The following is a 26,413-nucleotide window of genomic DNA, read 5'->3' on the forward strand; positions in this document are numbered from 1 at the left end:
TGGCATGGTATTTGCATATAACCTGTGCACATCCTCCTTTATACTTTAAATTATCTCTATATTACTTATAATACCTAATACAATGTCAATGTTGTCAAATACTTGAAAATACAATGTAAATACTATGTGAATACTTGCTAATGAATGGCAAATTTGAGCTTTGCTTTCAGGAATTTTCTGGAACTTAAAAAAAAAGAACTTTTCAGTTTGTGGTTAGTTCAATCTGTGCATGTGGAACTCATGAATATAGAGAGCTGATTGTGCTGCTAATATTTCCCATTCTTATATTCTTATTCTGCACACGGTCTCTGCCTACCTGCTCAGGATAATGACTAAGATGACAACTTGAATTTGGACTGTACTTATGTTAATCTAAAAGAGGATTTCATACTTTTATCATGAAAATCAAGGAATGTTGTAATTGCCCTCACTATGGGTTTTTCAGGGCTTCTCTAATGGCTCAGAAGGTAAAGAATCTGCCTGCAACACAGGAGACCTGGGTTCGATCCCTGGGTTGGGAAGATCTCCTAGAGAAGGGAATGGCAACCCATTCCAGTATTCTTGTGTGGAGAATTCCATGGACGGAAGAGTCTGACAGGCTACAGTCCATGGGGTCGCAAAGAGTTGGACATGACTGAATGACTAACACTTTCACACTTTCAGGGGTTTTTTAGCAAACCAAAAAGTAGCCTTCCTAAAGAGACATTACATTTAGTACATGGAGGTTCATATTTCACCTGTAAATATCCCAAAGTATTGTACTTGAGAACACAGACAGTTGTCAAGAATTCCATAATGCTCTTTCCAAAAAAGGTAATAGTCTATTATATTGAGTCAAACCTATTGGATCACACTGAACAAATTACTAGCAAAGAAAGTCATTGTAGGTACACACAGGAAAGACTCACTGAGTAAATTGATAGGTATCTTCAATATCAAGCTTAAAATACAGTACAGGATTCAGAAATTCATTTTCTTATTAAGCCAACATTTATTTTGAATCTGTAAAATAACAGAGAGGGAGCTGCTGAAACTATGTGTCATCATGAGTCAAATCTATTTCACCTACTTGCACTAATCAAGGACTTGCATGTCCTCCAAGTTGCATGTGGCCTAAACAATGAGATGATTGCGGGAGTTGTTGTCAAGAAACTCAAGAGGCAGCTGTGACTAGTTGGAGCTGGCTGGTTCAGACCACGTTGGACCACTGACCCGCTAAGAACATGCGGGGATGTCTGATTGGTGAACTTGTGAGGTGGGCGGGGAGACTCGTGGCTAGCGCTTGCGCGCTTTGGAACGTGCAGAAGCCGAGAGTTTAGTTATGCCCCAAGGAAGGACGATTTCTGCACCGTTTTCCAGTCACTCGGCTGCTCAGAGTCCCCACACCTCAGGCTGCTGCGATTTTTTATTCTTTAACCCCCCAACTACCCTGAACCCTTGCCTTCAGAAGGAGGCAAATCCGAGGCTGGTTCTTTCGTCGCTGAAGCTGCCTTGTGAATGAACCCCCTCTTTGCTGCAAACCTTGGTATCTCAGCATTTTGGTATCTGCGCTTCGGGCAAAACGAAACTCCTTCGGAATGCGAGGATCTCAGGAGTTCACAAACGGTAAGATAGACACCTGTACCCTTCAGATAGTATTTCACATTCTCATATATTAATCCATTAAAAATTTTTTTTGAGTGAAGACTGCTACCGTGTGAGGTGAGAACTGTCTTGATGAACAGGACAAAGTATTGGTGCAAATGGAGTTTACGCTCTAATGAAGAGGATTTTAAAAAGATTATACAATAAATTGATAAAGTAAAGGTGCCTTTCACATACTGAATGACAATGGCTTGTTTTGATAATAACGCAATTGAAAATAATATGAACTAATTATGAGAAATATGTATGTGATAATTGCAGTGCTTTATTCTTACAAAATTTTGGGCTAGAAGCACATGTCTCCTTGGGAATATAGAAAAAGAAGCAAAGAGATTGTGACATTTAACCTGAACCTTCAGGCATGACTTTTCCAGAGAAACAAACAATTATTGCGGGAAGAAGAAAGCCCAGAAAAAATGAGGTGTTGATAGAATAGTGAGTAGCTCAGTAAGACCTGTTCTTGGTATTCACACCTTCTCTCTCCCTCGACTGTACTTTGCTTCTCTGGTAAATATTCCTACCTAGAATAAATTTCACAACTGCACTAAGCAGGTAAGCTGTATGGCAGAAAAAAACAACACTGTGCTAAATAATCTCACTTACAATTTGTGGTCTCAAATGCCCAACGAGGGTTCTATTCAGAAGGTAATATAAAAATGTAATTAACAGTTAACCCTATGAAAACCTATGTCTGCTGCAGGATTCCTCTTAATTTTGTCATATTAAGAAATCATTTTTCTATCCCTGCTTTGCTAAGAATATTTTTTATTATGAACATATTTTGAATGGGATCACTTTTGCATTTTTAAAGATTACATGATTTTTTTTTACCCCTTTCCTGCTAATGTGGTCAATTTATTTCCCCACTGCATTTGAGTAGGTTATATTTAATGTTAGGGCTTCCTAGATGGCACTAGTGATAAAGAATCCACCTGCCAATGCAAAAAACACAAGAGAAGTCAGTTCCGTCACTGGATTGGGAAGATCCCCTGGAGAAGGAAATGACAACCCGCTCTAGTATTCTTGCCTGGAAAATTCCATGGGTAAAGGAGCCTGGCAGACTATATAGTCCATGGGACCACAAAGAATCGAACATTGCTGAGCATATATTTAAATGTTAATTCAACCTTTTAGTCCTGGAATTCAAATATACCTGTTAATATTTTATTTTCATGTCACTGATTTTAACTTACTGGTATTCACGTACAATTATTTTTCCACAATGTCATTTTGTACTTTTGGTACATTTATATTGGTTCAATAAAACAAATGGAGGATGTTCTCACAAAAGCAACAACAACAAAAAACCCAAATCCCAATGAATATATAGTATTGCTGACTATATAACTGTGCATTCCTTTTTTTTTTTGTCTTCCCACTCCCCACAATTAATCCCCACAGCTCCTCATCTCTGCTCAAGACTCCTATACCAGTCTTCTCATCCTTACTCCCAGTTTATGATTTAAATCATCATCTACTGAGAAAATAGAAATATAATATGCCTGGTGGCTTTGGTAGGCTGTCTAGAGCTTGAATGGTATGGACTGGGGGTGGTCCCTAGGAGTGCTATGCTGGGGACCCCCTGGGCTACGGACTTAAAGCTGGATCAGTTGTGAGGAGTGGGTTGGCCCTTGGGAAGCGCTGCACCCTAAGCTCCTTTGGCAGGACTACTGTGGCTGAAGCAGGGAGACCCGGAGGCAAAGTCTCTCATTCTCTGAGGGACTCCAGCAGTTCCCTGCTAGTTTGGCAGAAGCTCTAAGGTTAGTAAATGGAGTTTCTTCCCTGTCAAGTCTAAGTGTCCAAACTGCTGGTTTTGTTTCTGTCTTTGTTTTGCTGTGTCCCAATCCCAAGATAGAGAAGTCCTCACTTAGGACTCTAAGCTATATTTCTCCCTGCTGCGGGTCACCATGGCAGGGTTGGAGTTCCCATGGATACAGTGTCTTCACCCCATTTATACGTGGTCCTTCTGTGTGCAGCAGCTGTTCAGTCAGTCCTCAGGTCTTAGGAGAAACTGCTCTATGTGTTGATGTAGAATTGGGGTGTCTGTAGGAGGAGGTGAGCTCAGGGTTTTTCTATACTCCTAACTTCTCTCTCCCACTACTCTTCCCATCTGTACTTTTTTAGAAGTTGGTTCATATGGTTTTTAAAAATATATATTATTTTTTTGTTTTTTATTCTTTGGACTGTGCTGGGTCTACGTTGCTTTGCTTGGGCTTTCTCCAGTTGGAGCTAGCTGAGGCTACTCTTTGTTGCAGTGCTCGGGCTTCTCATTGTGGGGAGCAACTTCTGTTGCAAAGCACAGTCTCTAGGCATGCAGGTCGCAATAGTTGTGGCATGTGGGTACTCAGACTTCCGTAGTTGTGGCACACAGTAGTTGCTGCATGCGGGCCTGATATAGTTGCGGTTTGTATGCTCTAGAGCTGAGGTTCAGTAGTTGTGGCACATGGACTTAGTTGCTCAGCTGCATGTGGAATCTTCCTGGACAGGGACTAAACCTATGTCCCATGCGTTGGCTGGTAGATTCTTATCTACTACACCACCAGGGAAGGTCCCATATGCTCTTTTTGGAGATCTAAACTTATATTTGAGAGCAACTTTCTGGAGATATGCAAATCCATATTTTTTAAATACAATGTTTATTTAAATACTAAAAAAATATATATATATTTTGCAATGTTGTGTTGGGTTCTGCCATACAACAGTGCAAATCAGCCGTAATTATTCATACATCCCCTCCCTCGCTAAAGGCAACTTATTATATGCTGAACACTTAGAAAATACTGCAGAGAGAGGGTCAAACTTGCCATGTCGCAGAGAAGAGTTTAGATAATGTGGTGTATGGATGATAGATTCAAAAATAGCATTAGTGTCCTTGCATTCCAAATTTAATACTGTTACCATTCCACCAGTCTTGAAAATTCTTTAATCATTTTCCAAGTGGACACCAATCACCAGGTACCTAATGGCAACTGATCTTAGGGCTCATTCCACTCTCACTTCTTACACTGATGACCATGACACTAGACTTTGGAATATCAGTTTAGGCTTGCACAGATTCTTCTAATCACTATACTATTCCCCCATTGCCTGTTTTCTGCACAGATACTATCATGAAGAGTAGAAGGGCATTATCAAAATTTATTAAGAAGGGAAATATTTTGTTATGCTGTTCTTTATATTCTAAAAATTTGTGAAATTGATGTTATAGAGCAGTCAGTCTCTTCTTATGCATGAGGACAATTAATAATGTCAAATCACCAATTATAAGGGGATGCATTTGAGAGCCCACATTTAATTGCATTCTTGTAAGTCATTTGACATAAACAAAAATAAAAAATGGGTTTAGTTACCAGTTGTATACCAAACAAATTCCATTACTTATACCTACTAAAAGATTAATTACCAACTGAGAGCTACATGAAGCATATTTATTTTCGTAATATATCTGTATTATAAGCTTACCAGTTTCTCCTTTCCTCACTAATTTATTTGCATAAACTTCAGATTATTGCCAAAGAAAAACTATTCAAACATACAAACATCTGAACAAATATGAATAAAAGGTTCTTTTTTCCTCAGTTTCTTCTCCTGAGTTGAGGTAAGGTAAAACTCAAATTTACTGAGCGAAATTAGCTCTTGGCACAGTTAGCAATGTCTAATTAGAAATCTGAATGAGATTAATTTAAAGGTTGAAAATGTTATTATGCACTACTTCTCCAAAATTCTCTTTTTTAATGGCCATTCATCTTTATTTGACTATTGGACCACATTTTTATAATTTAAATGTATGTATTACATCTAGACTGAAAAGTGCAATTGTTTTAAGAGGACCAACTTTTGCCTAAGGAAAATCTCAGTATTTTGTGCTATTCAAAGATCAGGAAAGGTTACTTGGAGCTGTCAATCACCCATGTTTTTGTATTAGCTATAGTTGCAAAGTTTCTTTTTTCTTTCTTATTCTGTCAATTTCACCTTTTCATATTCTTCAAAGCTACCCTATCCATATCTGGGATTTATAACACAAACTGAAATTACTTTGTCATCCAGAGGACCCATATATGAATAAATTAAGAATTTGATTTAACAAAATATTCCAGGAAATATGTAATGTGGAAGCACAGTCTGACTTAGGACATGTAGCTTTGAAAAGAACATAGCAGGAGAATGTTGAACTGTTTCCACTAAGCAGTTGGGTGATCTTTATTTTTCTGCCTTTTCCAGGTATATATTTATGGCTAGACAGTTCTAGTTGTTGAGTATTGTATGAAAGAGAAGATGCATTGATATGTATATGCTGTATACATACACTGATGCCTGGAGGATATATAACTGATCAATACACATAGCTCACAGCAACATTTCCCTGAGGAGTGGGTGTGTGTGAGCTAAAGCATGCAGATTCTGGCTATCAGGTCTATGCGCAAGTGTGGGAGGTTGACCTCCCATTAGTCAGAGATTATATTTTGTTTTTAATGATTTGAACACACACAGACATATATTCATGCATACATATACATATATTGCCCAGTAAGAACCAGTGGAGGCCATGAATAGAGCAAAAATACACTGACACTGAAAGTGGGGTTTGCCTGCTTGCCACTCAAAAGCCAATAAAGAGACAAAGTTGATGGAAAGTTTGCTTTATTTTGTATGTTGACAACTGGAACGGGGGAGAGCAAATCTCTGTCCAAAGACTGACCACCCTCCTCAACCTAACAACCTGTGGAAAAGAGGTTTTATAGGCTGAGGGAGGGGGCTACATACAGAAACAGCACAGTCCGCTCAGACAGTCCTCTTGAAATTGGCCATCTGTGGTCTGACCAGCATCATTTTGATTATTTTAAGTACAGCTAATCTTCACTTCCAGGTTCAGTTTCTTTTCATTTCTTTGAGGCCGGTTCTCCAAATTGCGGCAGCTTAAGTCACGGCTACAGTTTGGTCTGCGTGTAGTTAACTTCTTCCACCTGGTGGGAGTTTCAGTATCTATCAAATCTAAGACAGCTCCCAGGATATGGCTCAGGATATTATCTATAGCCCTTGAGGAGGAACTAAAGATCCTTGATTTTGCTTAATGACAAAGCAATTATTATTTGGTCTCCTCTGACAGTCTTTCTTTGTTTCTGCATTTCCTCACTTTTCTGATTAAACTTATTCTTTGGCTAAAACAAAGCTTTCCTGCATGCAAAAGGCAGGCTGAGGATATGGGGGGCAAAGGACATATGATCCTGCTCTGTTTCAACATTGATACTTAAATGTAAGACTTATCCTATATTATGCACAAGGTTACCTATTTACTCATCACTATTCTTTCTATTAAGATTGGCTCATTAATATACACATTATTAAAAATTGAATTTTTAGTCACACTCGTTTTCTATTGTTGCATTTTGAGGCATTTCTTCTGGATAATATGTCTAGCAATTTGTCACAGATTATATAATGGCTTTCCTGCTAGCTCAGTTGGTAAAGAATCGTCTGCAATGCAGGAGACCCCAGTTCGATTCCTGAGTCCAGAAGATCCCCTGGAGAAGGGATAGGCTACCAACTCCAGTATTCTTGGGCTTTCCTGGCTCAGCTGGTAAAGAATCCGCCTGCAATGCAGGAGACCTAGGTTTGATCCCTGGGTTGGGAAGATCCCCTGGAGAAGGGAAAGGCTACCCACTCCTGTATTCCAGCCTGGAGAATTCCATGGACTGTGTAGTCCATAGGGTCTCAAAGAGTCAGACACGACTGAGCAACTTTCACTTTCACTTTATTATGGTTAAATATAAAATCATATAATGACATTTGTACCCACTATCCAAGATTATCAGTTTTCAATGTTACACTTAACCTAGTTTTTGAAGTGTCTTTTTCAGGAGTCATTTTTTTTTTATAGTCTTCTGTGCTTTTTATCAACAGGAAATATGATTAAATATGAGTTGATGAGATCTTGAACTAGACTTTCATGAAAGCTGTGTATACTAATAAGCAGAAGCAGTATTGAAACTTATTTGATTTAGAGGGACCCTACGGTTACTAAGTGCAATGGGATGGACCATTGTTTTTCAAAGGTTATACATTCAAAGCAAAGACTAATTATTCATCAACAAAGGTTCATGAAAACTGAACAAAAATTTTCTTTAAAAACAAGTTTCCAAGCAAAAGTTTCTTCAAAAACTGTTACCAGTTTGTGATTTTCACATATATGTTACCAACACACAAGTTCTGTGGATCAATTTAAATTCTAAAGCATTCCTAATGAAAAGGAATTCAGAGATACTGGAATATATGTAAATTTAAATATCTGAAGTCAATCAACAGAAAGTTATTCCAGGCATAGTATTTTTAGGATTGAATTATCACTCTACTTTCATCTACAACCCAAACACCTACTCTCCAAATTCTTTTGTAAAATAATTGTATTATGGCATAATTTCAAAGCCCTGTAAAATAATTTTTATAATGCCTCTAGTTTGTGAAATCAAAGGTTTAATTTGCTTCTGTTGTATCTTAATTTATGCTTGACTTTTTAAGGTACTGATAGTCAATGGAGGAAAAGGCAGGCAACATGTTAAAATGTCATCAAAGCAGCATTCTATTTTAAAACAAAGATGTATATTCTAATTCCAATGACAATGATAAAACACTCCAGGGTGTGCTTTAATGGGCCATTAGTTTTCTTCTTGGGTGGTTCAAATTCTTTGGCCTATAGCCTTCTGCTCCCCTGAGTCTCTGGGCCTCTGTTAGACCCATTAAAAACTCCCTGGAATGCGGTTTTTGTCTAATGTGATTATTATAAAAATGTCCAAGTTATGCATTTATTCCTCCATTTGCAGTGGCACTAGCATTTCATTTGCTTGAATGTTGACATGGGGGTCTTCAGAAAATAAAGTACAGCTGATCAATTAGAAAGTAAAAAAAAGATTTTTCAGCCCCATGTCATTGGCGGCAAGGGAAAGGAAGAGAAATGTCTGAGTAATCTGAGAGTGATTTTTACACATGGCAAGCATATTGTGGTTTGAACCACATTGGCAAAGCTCCACAAATCACAGGTTTGATATATTATCCCTAGGTTAGTTTGTCAAATGATCTTTCACTGCTTCTGCTTTGTGATGGGTAGAGTCTCTTTTATTTCTGTGCTTTCTTTACTCCTTCAGTATAAACACACATTTTATAGATCTCTGTAATGAGAGAACAGACTAGATCCCAGCATCAAAAGCAGAAGAGGCCAGGAGTGAATGACATATTATATTTCTTTACCCATAAAATTGCTTTGGTAGAAGCATCTTTCCCATTAAGGGTGGTTGTATGGAGATATCAATATGTTCCCGTTTCAGCAATAGAGTTCAATCCATCATGTATGCTCAGTCGTGTCTGACACTTTTGGAACCCCATGGACTATAGCCTTCCAGGCTTCCCTGTCCATGGGGTTTCCCAGGCAAGAATACTTGAGTGGGTTGCCATATCCTCCTCCAGGGGATCTTCCAGACCCAGGGATCAAACCCAGACTCTTGTGTCTTCTGCATTGGCAGGCAGATTCTCTAACCCATCATGTTCCATGAGCAAATCAAGATAATTTATCTACCTGTTTGCAGTGCTCAGTCTTAAGGTGATATCCAAAAGAGGACAGATACCCTTCCCCACATTTGATACATAGGGACTTGGGGGCATATAGGTACCCTCACTTTTCAAAAATGTGCTTTATGACACTTGGCTTTTATGAGGGACATACACTAGTATCTGTTTTTGCTAACTGAAAGAAATTTGAAGAGAATTTTTGTTTTTGTGAAAAAAAGGGGAAAAAAGTTAAAACAGGTTAGGTTTTGACATTTGTTTTGTAGTGAGTCATTATAGGTGCAACAGGCACCCCAAGCTTGGAGAGTGACACCACCAAGCTCCTTCCTCGGGAACCACACTCAGCACCTCAACATCAAGCTGCTGTATCTCTGAAATGTGTCTGTAAGCATCTCTATTTTATCTCCATTTATTTTGTGAATTATTAGCAAAATGTGCTCCAAAGTAATTGCTTCGATTTACACTTAGGACAGATTTCATAGGAATACTCTACTTTTGGATGGTGTTGGAGGGGGGCAGGCTGTAAATGATAGCTCTTCTTTGTGCATTATAAACTGAAGTGTTGCCTTAGAGTTTTCAGGGGTTACTGCTCTTGCTTTTGTTTTATGTCTTGGCTTCACTTTTGTTTTTATGTTAAAAGCATGTTGCATCTTTTCAGTTGCTTTTTCTGCAACACTTGAGATGGTCATGTAGTTTGTTCTTCATTTCATGGTGTATTAATGTGGTGTATTACATTGAATTTTGTGTGTTTAACCATCTTGCAATCCAGGAATAAACCCCATTTGGGCAGGGTGTATAAGTCTGCAGTGTGCTGTGAAATCTGTCTTGCTAGTGTATTGTTGAGGATTTTTGAATCCATGTTCATCAGGGATATCGGTCTCTACTTTTCTTTTGTCTATCTTTGGTATCAGAGTTATGCTGGTCTCATAAAATAAATTTGAAGGTGTTTTCTCCTCTTCTGCTTTTTGGAATAATTTAAGAATAAACTGTGTTAGTTTTTTGAATGTGTGTTACAGTTATCTAGTGAAGTGAATTGGTCCTGGGCTTTTCTTTACTACAGTGTTTTTGATTACCAATTCAGTCTCCTTATAGGCTATAGATTTGTTTAGGTTTTTAATTTTTTCATGATTCTGTCTTGGTAAATTTTATGTTTCTAGGATGTTAAAAATTTTATCCAATTTATTGTTGTATAATTGTTCATAAGTACGCTTATAATTTTTATTTCTGTGGTAGCAGTTGTAATGTCTCCTTCATTTCTGGTTTTAGTTGTGTTTCCTCTCTATATATTTGTCTCTATATTTTCTTTACCAGAGTCTTTATTTTCTTATTTTTTTTTTTTCTGTTGGTGTTTAGCATAATACTGTTGCAAGTTGAAGGACTCCTTTTTTCATTTCTTATAAGACTCTTCTGTTGGTGATAAACTCTCAGCTTTTGTTTATGTGAAGAAGTCTTAATTTTGTCATCATTTTTGAAGGACAGCTTTACCAGATATAATATTTTTGGTTGGCAAGTTTTACTTTTACTTTTTTATTTCTTTGAATATATCATTTCTCTTCCTTGCAGCCTGTAAGGATTATGCTGAGAAATGCACTGATAATCTCATCCTTATCTCGTACCTGTGACTAATCACTTTTTTTCCGCTGAATTACTTTTTTCTGCTTCTTTCAAGAATCTCTCTTTATGACTTTGGCTTCTTATTATAATGATTTGATCATAACGTGTCCCAGTGTGGGCTTCTTTAGGTTTTTCCTAGTTAATATTTGTTGAGATTTTTGAAATTTTATGCATACTTTCTTCCTCAAATTTGGGTCATTTTTGGCCATTATTTCTTCAAATAGGCTCTCTGCACTTTTCTCTTTCTCTCTCCTCCTGAGACTGTGTATGGGTTGCTTGTTGGTATCTTATAAATCCCTGTGGCTCTCTTCACTTCTCTTTATTCTTAATTCTTTTGCTCATCTACCTCAGTAATTTTAAATAATGTTTCTTCAAGTTTGCAGATCTTTCTTTTTTTTTGGTCAAGTCTGATTTGAACTTTTAGCAGATTTTTCAATTCAGTTGTCGTATTCTTTAGCTCTAAACTTTGTTTTGTTATTCTTATATATATATATATAGTTTCTATATTCTTGTTGATATTCTCATTTTGTTCTTGTATAGTTTTCCTATTTTTATTTTGTTGTCTATTTGTGTTGTCTTAGTTCACCCAGCAGCTTTAAAAATGTAACATTGAATTCTGTATTAGGAGATGTATAGATGTATGAATCTTCAGTGTTAGTTTCTGGAGATTAATTTTCTTCCTTTGTTTGGGCCATATTTTCCTGTTTCTCTGTATGCCTTGCTATCATTTGTTGAAACTTAGGTAGTTGAAGGAAATGACAACCCACTCCAGTGTTCTTGCCTGGAGAATCTCAGGGACAGCAGAGCCTGGTGGGCTGCCGTCTATGGGGTTGCACAGAGTTGGACATTGACTGAAGCGACTTAGCAGCAGCAGCAGCAGATAGTTGAAAAATAGATACTTCTGCCATTCTTTACTGATTTTGTACTAGGAGAGACTTTTCACCAATCATCCCACCTAGAGATCCTGGAGGCCTTTTAAACCATTTCTAGGAATATGCCTTCTCTGAGCTCATGTGTGTAATTCCCCAGCTAAATCATTCTGTCATTTATTTTTCAAGAGTTCATAATCTTTTGCTGTCCCCAGCATCTTTCTGCACTTATCCAGTCTCTTCTGGTGCCTCATTAATCCACTGTGCTCAATTTTGTTCTCAATAACCCCCACGCACTCAAACTATGCAAGTTTCCTTTGTTATTGTTGTTCAGTTGCTCAGTTGTGTCAGATTCTTTACTATCCCATGGACTGCAGCATGCCAGGCTTCCCTGTCCTTCACCATCTCCTGGAGTTTGCTAAAACTCATGTCCATTCATCAGTGATGCCATCCAGCCATCTCATCCTCTGTCATCCCCTTGTCCTCTTGCCTTCAATCTTTCCCAGCATCAGGGTCTTTTCCAGTGAGTGAAAAGAGTAAACTCTTTGCATCAGGTAGCCAAAGTATTGGAGCTTCAGCTTCAGCATCAGTCTTTTCAATGAATATTCAGGATTGATTTCCTTCAGAATTGACTGGTTTGATCTCCTTGTACTCCAAGGGACCCTCAAGAGTCTTCTCCAGCACCACAGTTCAAGAGCATGAATTCTTTGGCATTCAGCCTTCTTTATGGTCCAACTCTCACATCCATACTGGAAAAACCACCCCTTTGACTACATGGACCTTTGTCAGCAAAGTAATGTCTCTGCTTTCTAATATGCTGTCTAGGTTTGTCATAGCTTTTCTTCCAAGGGGCAAGTGTCTTTTAATTTCATGGCTGCAGTCACTGTCTGCATTGATTTTGGAGCCCAAGAAAATAAAGTCTGTCACTGTTTCCATTGTTTCCCCATCTGTTTGGCATGAAGTGATGGGACTGGATGCCATGATCTTAGTTTTCTGAATGTTGAATTTTAAGCCAGCTTTTTCACTCTCCTCTTTCACTTTCATCAAGAGGCTCTTTAGTTACTCTTCGCTTTCTTCCATAAGGGTGGTGTCATCTTCATACCTGAGGTTATTGATATCCTGCAATCTTGATTCTATCTTGTGCTTCATCCAGGTCGGCATTTCGAACTAAGTTTCCTTTAGTTTCCCAAATCAAGCAAGATAGAAAATAGATCCTTGGGCAGTCCCTCAAAATGCCAGAATAGTGTATGTACATTCCACTCTTCTCTTTTATTCCTAAGAGAGTAGCCTTGAGTTGGGAATTTTCTTATGATTATGCCACACTACTGGCTAGAGGAAGGTCTATACAAGTAAATGCAATGAACTTTCTTACCCACTTTGATGCAGTTATTCTTGATTTTGTATTGCTTTGGATGCTACAACTTCTTAACTGGTTTCTGGGGTTCTCACTAAGGTAATTTGATCCACCCTTAAAAAGTCTCTTTTCCATAGAGGGAAAGAGAAACCAGGGCTTCCTATTTCATCATCTTAGTGACATCATTCCTGAGCACCTGAATTTTGTTCAAATATTCGGTTGGCACCAGCATCCCAGATGATATTGATGTAGAAGATATGATGAGCATATATTTGAAAATACTGTTCCATAACAGTGATTCTTAATATGGGTGGAGTGTTAGAATCCCTATAGATGCACTGATGCCCAGAGTCCACTTACAGGCATCCTGATTTAAATGCTCTGTAGTGGAGCTCAGTATCAGAAGTTAAAACACTTGCATGGTGACTGTAATGTGCCGCCATTGTTGAGAACCATTGTTCTCATGCTGCTTACAGATTAATTGATTAGGAGTCTATTGGGGCAGCTCATCTCTCCAAGGAGTTAATTTTTAACTTAGGTATAGTTTAAACACCAGTGAAAGACTCCATTTAGCATCAGAGTCTTCTTCATTCAGTTCAGATCTCCATCCTTGTGTTACTAATTAAGGTCAAAACATTTAAAGGTACATGCATTTGAAAAGGACTGTAAATCTAATACCATTAGTAAAAGAAACTGTGACTCAAGCCCATTAAAAGGTGAAGCAATTCAGCCTAACTTGTTGAACTGACAAACATATTTCTTTCTAGATGAGTCTAGGGAAATGACAGGCAATTTTAACTCTTGACACACACACTTAGGTTTATTAGACCACACAGTTAAGACAGAGAGTGTAGGAAGAAGTGCATTTTCTTTGTTGCCTTTGGGAAGATTTCCAAGTGGTATTTGAGTATAACTCCAGCCCTGATACTCTTACCAAATTCAGATTTCCTATGAGGTTTTTGTGAATCCTTCCAGCTGAGACTTCTGCCAAACTAAAGAAGGCAATATAGGTATTAACTTGGACTTATCTTTAACTTGGTCTTCCCAGGTAGTTCAGTGGTAAAGAACCTGCCTGCCAAACAGGAGACACAGGAGATGCAGATTCGATCCTTGGGTCAGGAATATCCCCTTGAGAGGGAAATGGCATCACATTCCAATATTCTTGCCTGAAAAATCCAATGGACAGAGGAACCTGGCAGGCTATAGCCCATGGGGTTGCAAGAGTCAGATGCAACTGAGTAAGCATGCATGCACCATGTTACTAGAAATATCTAAAGTGCTAGAATAATCTGGCATGTAGAAGAGATTCATGAAACATTTACCCAAATAATGGACTATATATGACTATAAATAAATTGTTTGCAAAAATCAACCAGGACACTTCCCTTCAATTCCAGACTATTCTTAAGCTAGAATAATCTGGCATGTAGAAGAGATTCATGAAACATTTACCCAAATAATGGACTATATATGACTATAAATAAATTGTTTGCAAAAATCAACCAGGACACCTCCCTTCAATTCCAGACTATTCTTAATCCATGTGTGGCCTCCGGGACACTCTGGTCTTTAAATTCCAATTATTTTTCTACATATAACTTTCCCAACCACAAGCAGACTTCATAACTTCAGATTCCATCCTTTGGATCCAGTAACCCTACTTTTCTTGGAAGTTCTTTGGAAAAAGTATAGCATTAACTATAGCCAGTGTTGCATTGAATTTAATAAGTAGTCTTATTTTTCTATTTAATTTTAAGATTAAATGAAAGCTTAGATAAAGTTTTGGTGCTAATATCTTAGAAGCATTATTATTCAAGCATGTATTTCTGTATCTTTAACATAATGTTCCTTTTCATGGAGTTCATCCAAGACTTTAAGCAATTCATTAGTAAATTCTTAAAGACCTAATTTTGCTCTCTTCCTCATTATGTAGCACCATTACCTGCACATTTCTTTCAGAATTCCTTTCAGGTTATTTGCTTAGAAACATCGTTCTATGAGTGGATTGGAAATCCTCTCTGCTCTCTGTTCCCTTCAAGAATTAAAGATAGGTGAGAGGTGAAATAAGGGATTTTGATCACAAAATTATTTCTAATGGCTTTTATTTCTTCATTTCTCCAAATTTAGTTTTGCTCTTCCACCCCTGCTTCTTTCTAACTAAGCTAAAATTTCTCTTTTACAAAAGCCCAGGAGCTAAGCTAGGTGAGGTGTCATAAATATTCATATATAGGTAAACCTTGACGTCTGCAAAACAATCAAGCAAACCAACCCAAACTCAAGTTAAACCAAAAATGAATCAGACATAGACTTCCTCTCTTTCTCTGATATTGTTAACAATTTTTCTGCTTTGACCATCAAATTGCTATAATATAATTTTTATGCTTATTGACAGTTTTAAAGGATTAAAAACAGTATAAATTGCAGCAAATTATACAGCTCTCTATTATTGAAACTTCAATTCATATCAAACTGACAGTTGAAAGAAAGCATTCTTTTATATCACCCTACAAAAATTCATCTAAAATGACCTTTCTGAATAATTGATGAGGACTTTTTGTCTTTGTTGCAACTTTCTAAGGTATGCACACCACACTGTAGCCATATTACTCCAATGGGCTGTGCAAAGCCTAATTTGCAACTATTCCTGTCAGCTTTTCTCTAAGTGGTGACATTTGTTAGGAAACTCTTCTAAAGCCAGAATAGATGAAGTAGTTTTAGGACATAATCTGTTTCACTTAATTTACAAATAAGCGCATTGGTTGAACACTGTCCAATGTGCTGTATAACAGGTGATGAAAGTCAGTATATATGGGTCAATTTTCCCCTTCCTACAGGTTAGAAGAATACTAATCAAAGACAAATGACAATTTAAAAGTCAGAATTTTCACAATCTTTCATGTGTGAAGATAATGTGTATTTATAGTATATGATGGTCTAGTTATGAAGCATAAATACAAAAGCTAGTATATTCTATGATCAGTATTTATCATACTATATACCACATAGCAAGAAATATTCATTTTCTCACTAAATTGAATCTTAACATTATGTTATGTTTACTGCTGTTTTCATTGTTTTAGAAAATATGTTATAACTGAGACACAGTTAAAGCCCCCTGGGAAAAAAAAACCTTCTGATTCTATTACCCTCTACCAAGGTAATCCCAAACATGAATTTACTGTTTATCATTCTCATGCATATTTTAATATGTAATGTATATTTACATATTCCTAAACATAATATAGTCTTGTGTTGGAGAAAAGTTTAAGTAAATTAAATCATACTTTATATGGCACTCTGCAACTTGCTACTCCTGCCCATTAGGTGTGGAAATTTATCTTTGCTAATAGATATATCTCTCATTCAATTGTCCTCATACTTTAATGCATATCAAAATCAAAAAGTCTAAGTCTCTTTCTATTGCAACAAGCCTGAGTTTCTGAGTTCTTTATTATAGGTGCTCTATAGATGATTCTGATACATACCAAAGTATGAGAACCAGTATTCTTGTTTGTTTTATTTGCATTATATTGTATTTCATTGCATAAATACACCACAGTTTATTTATTTATTCTCTCTTGGCTGAATGTTTTTTGTTATTATTATTGTATTTTGCTTTTGCAAGTAAAATACCATGTGAAATGCTAAGCAATGCGATATTGCCCTTTAGAGCTGTTATACCAATTTATAGTCCCACTGCCATGACTATCTGGTTCTGATTTGCCTGGGACTTCCTCAGTGTTAGCAGAGGCATCTTGATTTCAATTGTCCTTTTTCAATAGTCTTGCTATTTGTGACCCTTTGCTCTTCTGTTTAAATTTAGTGGCATATTGAATCAGTTGTATTTAAATGTGATTTGGATTCAAACCATATTAAATTAATAGAATAATTTAGAAAGAATTGTTATCTTAACTTCAGTGTTCCCATCCATGAGCATGGTATATCAGTCCATTCAGTCAATTCCTTACTTCTTGAATAGTTTTTCTTCTCTCCTAGAAGTTTTACATATATTCTTATATGCTGTTACATTATGAATGTATTTTCTAATTTATTCATACTGATATCTACAAACACTAAGTTTTTGTCTGCATGTTACATTTTCATTATGAAGTAAATGTCTGAACATATGTAGATAATGATACATTCTAAAAATGAAAAGGGCTTTTAATTTTTTTTCCTAACTTATATAGCTGTGCTTCTACTTATAACTTCTACTTATTCTATCATCCATTTAGCAAATGTTAAATAGAAATAATAAGGAAAGCCAAACTTCCTATGTTTTTGAATTACTGAGAGTGCTTTTAAATTTTCCCCATTAAGTAGCAGTTGGGTTAATATATGCCTTAATGGTTTAAGAAATTTCTCTTCCACATTATATTTTCAGACTGTAAAACATTTGTTCTTTGTAAATCATAAGTGAGTACAGCATTCTGAAGACTTCTGAACACATGCATTGAAGTGATTGTATTTGCCTTTTAGCTGCAGTGGAAGGCAGTTACTAAAACAGGCCCCAGTGGCTTCTACTTCCTAGTATCCATGCACTATATAAGCTCTCCAATACATGATGGATAAAATTTGTGTGACTTTACATTCTTGCATGTTCTCAATCTTAAAAAGAAAATATTTATTCTTTTGCCATTGGGTGTGATAATAGGTATGTTGATTGTAGATGACCTTTATAATAAGAGAATTTCAGATTTCATTCTATTCCTAGTTTGCCAAATGCATTTCCTTCATATGTTGAAATGATATGTTTCTTTCAAATACTCTATTAACATTGTGAATTACCTTAGTTGGTTTTTTAAAACATTAAACTAACCTGCATTCCTGCAAAAATTCTACTTGATCATGATGTGTTAAACTTTTATACATTGCTGGATTTATTTTGCAAGTTTTATCAAAATAATTTGGAACTATGCTTATGAGGATGGTTAGTTTGTAATTTGCTTTCCTTGTAAAGACTTGTCCTGGTTTTGTGAGTGTAATGTGGTTATCATAAAATGAGCCTGGAAGTGTTCCTACTTCTATATTCTGCAAGAATTTTATGGCTTGATATTATTTTTTCCTTAAATGTTTGATGTAATTCTCCATTAAAGACATCTGGGCTTTTTGTTTGTTTTTGTATTTATCACAATTACATATGTATTATAATTAAGAGTCAATTAAGGTTTCCTCACCATTTCCAGCTCTCGTGCCTTCCATTTGAGGTTACTTTTATTCATATTAAAATATATCCTTCATGGGTTTTTTTCCCTCCTCTTGAACTTCTGTGGGTAGAAAAACTTTGTTTGTATATGACTGAAAATATCTTTATTTTGCATTCTCTCACGGGTCCAGCTCCTGATGCTGAAGCTGGGTTGATAAATGCTATGAACATATTGGTTTCTTTATTTTAGCCTTATCTCTGAAGTCAGAAAACTCCCATCTCTGACCATGACTTGAAGCAAATTGAAGAATTTTCTTTCTCCTTTACCCTGTAGGACCCAAACTCTCCAGGCCTGCATGGTTGCAGATACAGGGAACAGAAAGACTACAGTTTTTGTTTGTTTGGTTGGTTGGTTTTTAGTGTCTGGTAAAAACATACTTTACTTAAATTTGAGTGAAGTTACATTATGTTGGCTTCCTCATTTGGCATGTCACCCTTCATTGCTAAGTGTTTGGATCAGAGGGTCTACACAAACACTTTGTTTGCCATTTTCACCCACAAGTGGACCATACAGCTTAACACTGCAGTGCAAAAACTCTATGTCACCTCTACTAGTTGTACATAGGTGTCTAGGTATGACTGGTAACTAGGTTGTATCTTTTATTATAAACCTATCCACAGTTGCTAGTGACGTTTGTGTATGCCAGATACTTGCTGAATGCTTACTGTGTACTAACCACTCTTCTAAGTATTTTATATGTATTAATTAATTTAATTCTAACAAAGACCAAATGAAATAGCTATTATTGCTATCCCTGTTTAAAAGGTGAAAAATTGCAGTATACATGGATTAGGTAATTTTTCCAAGGACAAGGAGAAGTAAGTTGCCTGCTGCTGCTAAGTCGCTTCAGTCGTGTCCGACTCTGTGCGACCCCATAGACGGCAGCCCACCAGGCTCCGCCGTCCCTGGGATTCTCCAGGCAAGAACACTGGAGTGGGTTGCCATTTCCTTTTCCAATGCATGAAAGTGAAAAGTGAAAGTGAAATCGCTCAGTCGTGTCCTACTCTTAGCGACCCCATGGACTGCAGCCTACGAGGCTCCTCCATCCATGGGATTTTCCAGGCAAGAGTACTGGAGTGGGGTGCCATTACCTTCTCCGAGTAAGTTGCCTAGCTAGTACTCAAATCTATGTAGTTTGACTACATCACTTAGATGTTTGGTGAATGAGGAACAAAGATGAATATTCCTGATGACATCTGTCCACCCTGGTCTACCTATAATCATGCCTTACCCTGTCTTGTTGCACTTGTGTTCTGGCTTCGTAAGAGCGAGAAACATACTTTATCATCTCATTATCCCTCGCACCTAGCACTTGACTTAGAACTCTCTAGATTTACTGCAAATTGTTGTCATGGCTCAATCAGACCTGGGTAAGGATTTCTTCCTGTGAATTCACTCTATATACTGGTTAAGTGGAGACAATGCCTTTCACTATTTTCTTACGAGGCCTATTCAAACTTATGAAGCATTCTATTTAAAATTTATTTTAAAAACACTAGCTGCTGGAGATACTGTAAGGAGACAGTTGTTTTCTATCATCATTTTACAAAGTCTTAGGGAAAGAAGCTTTGGCAGGACTAATAACTGGAAAACTCTCATTCTTATCAGAGTTTCTTTTTCAAAAGATGTAGAATGTAATGAAACATATTGCTGTTTCTCCCCAGATGGTTTGACCATTTCTCAGCATGAGCTCCATATAATGTTATACGTAAGATCTTCAGATTTAAAAAAACAAACAAAAAAATACCAAACATGGGCAGATTAAACTTTTGTCTTAAAATGTAGTACTATTCTGGTTATTCAAAATAAAAAAATTGAGAAATAGAGACATTTTCTCTCCAGTGTCATCTAGAATGCAGGGACATGTTCAAAATCAACATCTCCCAGTTGGAAATAAAGTCTCTGGGAAATTACTGAGGGACATCAAGAAAAACCTTGGCAAGGAGATTCAGGATGCACAACTGTGGGATACTTCTTCTAACAGAGCAATTAGTGGCCACTTTTCCAGTTTCCCTGCTGAGCAGGCAGCCCTGTCAACTGCCTTCTTGCTGCAGAAATAGTCCTCACCGCCAGCCCTCATCTCGTGGCTTTTGTGTACAAATTGATACCTTATTCATCTTAAATGATCTAGCCCCTGAGAACACCTTGGGTTCTGAACTCGGATGCTGGCTGATCAGCATGGGAAGGGACTATGGAAGGATCCCTGCTTGGAGAGGACCATCTCTCATCTAGGAGCAAAGCTGTGCTGAGTGGCCACACTGTGTGAAAAGAGCTAAGTGTGAACAGTGCCAGTCAAGCCTTCATGCTGTCCAGGAGACTGTGGGTATTAATTCAATTCATGCTTCTCGTTTTGATTGGTTCCAGCCAGGGAATTAAATAATTCCCTTCTCTCAAGTATGTTCTGAAAGAGACTGAGGCTTAAATCAGTTAGATGTTTGTCTGTCTTTAAGTAAATGTGTTAGTAAAAAGAGCTATGCAAAGTCAAATAGATTACTCTGCCCTGTCATTCTGGCAGATAATGGAGACACAGGGAGACTCCTGTAAACTGAACCAGTGGGACGTCTCGCCTCTTCCTTCTCTAGGGAGAATTTATTCTGCCTGATCCATTAGTCTCCATTTAGATCAAGTTGCAGCCTGTGAAGAGCTTTACCCCTGAAATATTTTACCAAATGGTAATTCCAAAACCCCCAGCATAATTTACGACATGACTGATAAAAACTGATAAGATATCATATGTACAAAAAAGACAGGATTTATGAACCTTTGCCAATGAGACACAGTAGAAGAACAGCTAAGAATCACAGAACCTTTATAGAAGTTATATATCCAAATACCCCCTGATCCTAAGAATCAAAACCAACAAACACTGATTAGTGAAAAATTTTCACCTTTGGTTGGATAACCTAGGTAATATGAACTTAACAAAAACTAACTAACTAAATAAATATACATATATATATATATATATATTAGCTTTTTCTCAAAACACACCTTCCTTCTATAGATATGCCTCTCCACTCTACCTCCTTCATTTTTCTGTCATAAAGCAGATGCTAAAATAAGATGTGTTGTGTTCTGATGCATAATGCATAATGGTTACCAAATCTAAATGGCCAGATTATCAATCTGGAGTATGTGGAGCCAAAACTGTGATTCCCACAACACTTCAGATATTGATATATGTACATAAAGCCAAATCTAACATGGGAGAGATGTAATCAGTCTCCATTACATCTCTGCGTTCTTGTCTGACACTAGGTTAGATGAGAAAGAAAAAGCAGGAAAAAAAAGAGAGAGGGTCAAAAAAAAAAGGAAGCTTATGATTAAAGAGCTAAGAACATAGGAAGGAGGAGGATGCACAGCAAATAAATACAATGCTTTACTGATCAAAAAGTGCTTCGAGAAATCTCTGTTCCCTGGATCCTCGCAGCAGGAATTTGAGATAGCTCCTGACTAGTGACGTTGTTCATGTGTTACTTGTAGGGATCCTGGTGTTTGCCGTAAAAGCGAGAGGCTCCAAGCCTCTCAAGACAAGAACCCAGGATTACTGATTCTTTATCCAAGTATAGCCACATGACACCACACAAAGCGTGCAGGGTGTGAGGATCAAATTCATAATTGATAGGAGCTATAATTGCAGAAAATAAACCTATTAACATCACATCTTCAAGGCTGTTCACTAATATTAATATCACTTTGTTGCAATTGCAATGCATACCCCAAGAGGGGATGGAGTTTGTTTTGTTTTTTCTTACTTTCCTCAATATAGGTGATGATGAGCATCTAGAAGTCACAAGATAAATAATTTTTGAATGAACATTTAGAAATAGAATAAACAGGTTTATAAGCAGATGGTGCTCAGTTTGTAAAATCACTTTAAATGTTTGGCCTTCAGTTTTGTACAAGGCGAACAACAACAAAATAGTTGATCTGATTTCTGAAATGTTTTCAAGCTCAAATGAAATTTTCCTCATAAAATTATTTTTATTTCCATTATTTGAAAATTCTTTAAGGCTACAATTGTTTTAATTGTGTAAAGAATTATAAAGATTACACACTTCAGCCACGATTGATGATATGTTGAGATATTTTTTTCTAAACCAAATTTAACTTCTGAATCATACTGGAGCACCTGTTCTCCATAATAGTACACAATTCTGAAAGTATTCCCAAAGAGATCAGAAAGTGAATTCTTTAGAGTTACGCACTCTCTTATTTATTGTTGCATCACCAGCACCTGAAACGCTGGTGATACACGAATAAATGAAGCTCACTAAACTGTGTTGATAATTACAGTGGTCGTGACAATGCTTTATGATCACACACACTCGCACTGTCTAATTCATGATATTTAATCTTGGCTGGTTCAGATTCTGTTTATATGACAGCAACAAAATATTAGCATTAGAATCCCTGGATGTGGGCTACATATGGTGTCTATATTTTAATTATTTATAAGCTAGTACAAACACAAGACTTTGATAGTTTTTGTTTCCTTTTATTTTGTCAAGTTTCTCCTATTTAGTACAGAGCTCGGAACTAGTTTCAGGCACAAGTTGTTTTATTTTAAAGCTTTTTATCACCAGTTGAAAGTAATTTTTATTTTCCTTTTATTTGGAATGAAAATGAGCATTTTCATGACGAGTAAAACATGTCTGAAGCTTCTCAAGTAATTTACTCATGGTCAAGAATAAGCAGGAGTGATTAGAGCTTCAAATCAGAAAACTTCAGAGAGCCAGACGCTATCAAAATGTGCAGCTTTAATGAACGATTTCTCACTCATTGCTGTATAGCAATCACCACTGATACACTCTCTAGTTTTTTTCCAAAGCATATATAATTGAGCAAATCATCTAAACACCCACAAGCAGGCAATTATTCAACTACATTGATGCAGAATTACTGGGTCCAACACTTCATTAGAACATACCATAATCCCTTGTTCTCATCTTAACCTTCTCTGTGAAAAATCTAATTCATCCAAAACTGGCACAGTGTCCTGTTGGTTATGCAGATAGTGGCATTGCAGGAGACAGGGTTTCAAGCCACTCTTCTATCTTCAGTCCCACGTGTAGGGCTCTTATCCAAATCTTTAAATAGAGCCTATGAGTTCTAATAATTATTCAACTAACATATATAAGCTCCCTTTTTGCCTCTTTTTGAAAATGTGCTTATCTTTTTCCCTTACAGAAGAGAGAAAGAGACATTGACAGGGAAATTGAATGGCACTGCCAATACCAGAGGAATAGCTGGGACAGAGAGCAGGAGGGCACTTTGGTGCAAGAGAGATGATAAGAAAAGTATAAAGCTGCCAGGGGGAGGATGGTACTGCCACCCCTCGCCTTCTCTCCATTTCTGTAGCCCAACTGACCTTTTTCCAGACCCTGTCTTTGCATTCTATTGGAAAGGGCATGACCTTGGATCCTCTCCGCCTGGGCTCAGGTGCCATTATCTGTCCCTGACTAGAGTCCATCCTTGACCATATTATTTAATATCTCTGAGCTCATGAAAGATGAGAATTACATGCTCTGGAAATCTGGGACAACTAGTACAATGCCAGACACGTAGCTGCAGGCACATAGACCCCCTAATCTGATGAAGGATGTTCCCCCCTGAAAAGCAATGAATATTTTATAACCATCTTCCATTTCTAAAGGGATATGGCTTGAGAAGCATGATAGGAAGAAGTTTTGACAGAAACTTGATTGTTGCATGGGCCCTGGGATAATATACTTCTGAAAGAGTATATTCCTTCATTCCTGAGTCATGATTTCAATTTACTTTTTTCCAACTTGCCAGCTTGTGATTCAAATCAAGTTAAGCATTATAACATTAACTAAAAAAATGCTACTTTACACTTTAACGTAGTTTTCATGAGAACTCAGAAGTAAGACTAGGCACATTTCCTTAATAACAACAAGAATAATGGCAATTTTACATTTTATAGAGTACATACTATGTGGCCCATGTTAACTGATATCTGTGAAGTATTTCATTTAATCCTCACAATATCCATGACCTCATTGCTGTTTTTATCCTCACTTTACAAAAACCTGTGTGTATGTGTCTGTCTGCTTAATTTCTTAGTCATGTCTGACTCTTTGTGGCCTCATGGACTGAAGCCCACCAGCCTCCTCTGTTCATGGGATTCTCCAGGCAAGAATACTGGAGTGGGTAGCCAGTCCCTTCTCCAGGGGCTCTTCCCAACCCAGGGATCAAACCCGGGTCTCTTGCATCGCAGGTGGATTCTTTACCGTCTGAGCCAGAAAGCTTGTAGACATTAACTTGGCCAAAGTTATTCAATTCCTGAGTGAAGAGTCAAACTCAGGCCCTCTCTATATATCTAACCAGCCTTCTGTCCCAGGCCATCTACCAGCTGATGGCGAGCTCTCTGGTCTTGCTTTTTGTTCTACTGAGGAAAACTGCTGCCATGAAGCAAATCACTGTTTTTCAGCTTGTCTAAGAGAGCTCTCAACTTGCTTCTAGTTAGACCTAGCAGTGTCACTGGCTCTTTGCGGAACAGTGGTCCTCAACCTTGGCTGCAGAGAGGAATCACCTTGGGAACTTTAATAGTGGTGTTTGGGCTCCGCTGCCAGGGGTTGATTTAATTTGTCTCGTCTGGGCTAAAGAACTTTTAAAATGTCCTCAGATGATTCAAATGGGAAGCAATCCTTGGGAAGTACTGCTCTACACCTTTGGGCCTTACACACTCTTCTTTCTGACTGCAGCCAAGTGGAATCTTGCAGATCTGGTCCTGAATTAGAGTTATGTGGTATTCAAGTTGAGTAAGAAATATAAGTTTGGAAAGGATGAAAAAATGAGACTGATGATAATGATAGCCAGTTACCATTTATTGAAGGTTGTTCAATGCTACTGATTTACATGTATTTACATACATCATTATTTAGGCTATATCACCACTTTTCTTCAGAATCAAAGGCACAGGGATTGAAATTAGTTAACCCCAAATCCATACCAGGTGTGCCACTTATTGTGGGTGACTTCAAACCTCTGCTTTTAGTTGTATAATTAAGGCCATGAAGGAGAAAATGATGGATAGGTTTGGACATTGATGGTGATTGTTGAATGACTTAGGGGAAGTTTTATGCAGGGGCTTCAAAGTTGGTTGTATGGCAGGGTGAAATGGAATAGGAGGAATGGATTTTAGTTCCAGTCAGCTTTCTTTGGAGCAAAGCCAGTTAACCACAAAGAAATCTGCTTTTGGGTGCTACAAGCCAAATGTGTTAAGAGCTGGCAACAGAATTATTCCCAGGAGGAAAAACGACTGATCCACCATAGGACAGGAATCAGAACAGGAAAAGTCAGGTGATGGGGAGATGCAGGACAAGCCAGAGAATTAACTTGTACAAAACAGAACCTGTAGGTATCTGATGGCCAAAGAGAAAAATTTATTTTGAAGATAAAGATTATTATTATTATCCATTGGCAAGGCAATCAGTGAGCTGTCAGGGAGTAAATAAGCTCAGGAATAGTTTATGAACATTCTCTGATGTTTATAAATGTCTCTCTGTGTTTGGGCTTGCTTCTTTATTAAAACCAAGCAACAACAACAGTAAAACTTAGTCTAAAAGATTAGCTAAGATAGAAAATAGAAGCTTGGGAATTTAAAGAAACAGAGAGGTCCACTCATGAATTTCAGGATGTAACAGTGGTATTTGAGGGAAAATATAAATCTAGGGGCAAGCCTTTGGCATCCAGAGTACTAAGCAGAGACAGTCATTTCTGGAGAAGTTGCAGTGGAATTCCAGCTAAGAGAAAGTGTATTAGTGGGTTTTCAGAAATGCTTATCAGCATAAGGCAGCAGATGCTATTGTTAAAGAGGGCGTAATATTAAATATGGTAAATTCAAAAAATAATAGTTATTATGACAAAGCTATTTTGTAAATCCATATATTGCCATTTTTATAATATTTTGTTTGTATTTTTATTGTTTTTTAAATTAATTTTGTTAGAATATAGTTGCTTTACAATGTTTTATTAGTTTCTACTGTACAGCAAATGAATCAGACATACATATACATATATCCCCTCCCTCTTGGATTTTCTTCCCATTCAGATCACCACAGTGCTTTTGGTAGAGTTCCCTGTGCTATATAGTGTGTTCTCATTAGTTTTCTCTTTTACATTGGCACCAATAGTGTATATTG

The 26,413-nt window shown here is 37.2% G+C and overlaps 1 protein-coding gene across 4 annotated transcripts in view; it reads left to right on the forward strand.

Moving 5' to 3' along the window:
- Nucleotides 1-26,413, forward strand: part of CDH8 (cadherin 8) — a 1,308,359-nt gene that overhangs the window by 520,530 nt on the left and 761,416 nt on the right. Inside the window, exon 1 of one of the 4 annotated variants that reach the window (XM_081511603.1) lies at nucleotides 1,228-1,605. The exons of 1 other annotated variant lie outside the window; for it this stretch is intronic. The gene's annotated coding sequence lies outside the window, so the exon portion shown is untranslated. Of the gene's footprint in view, nucleotides 1-1,227; nucleotides 1,606-26,413 lie in introns of those variants that run through there. 2 more of the 4 variants (XM_081511604.1, XM_081511606.1) reach the window with 2 other exon arrangements.

The sequence above is a fragment of the Giraffa tippelskirchi genome, chromosome 7, assembly GCF_054371585.1.
Source record: "Giraffa tippelskirchi isolate mGirTip1 chromosome 7, T2T-mGirTip1v1.2.pri, whole genome shotgun sequence".
NCBI lineage: Eukaryota > Metazoa > Chordata > Mammalia > Artiodactyla > Giraffidae > Giraffa > Giraffa tippelskirchi.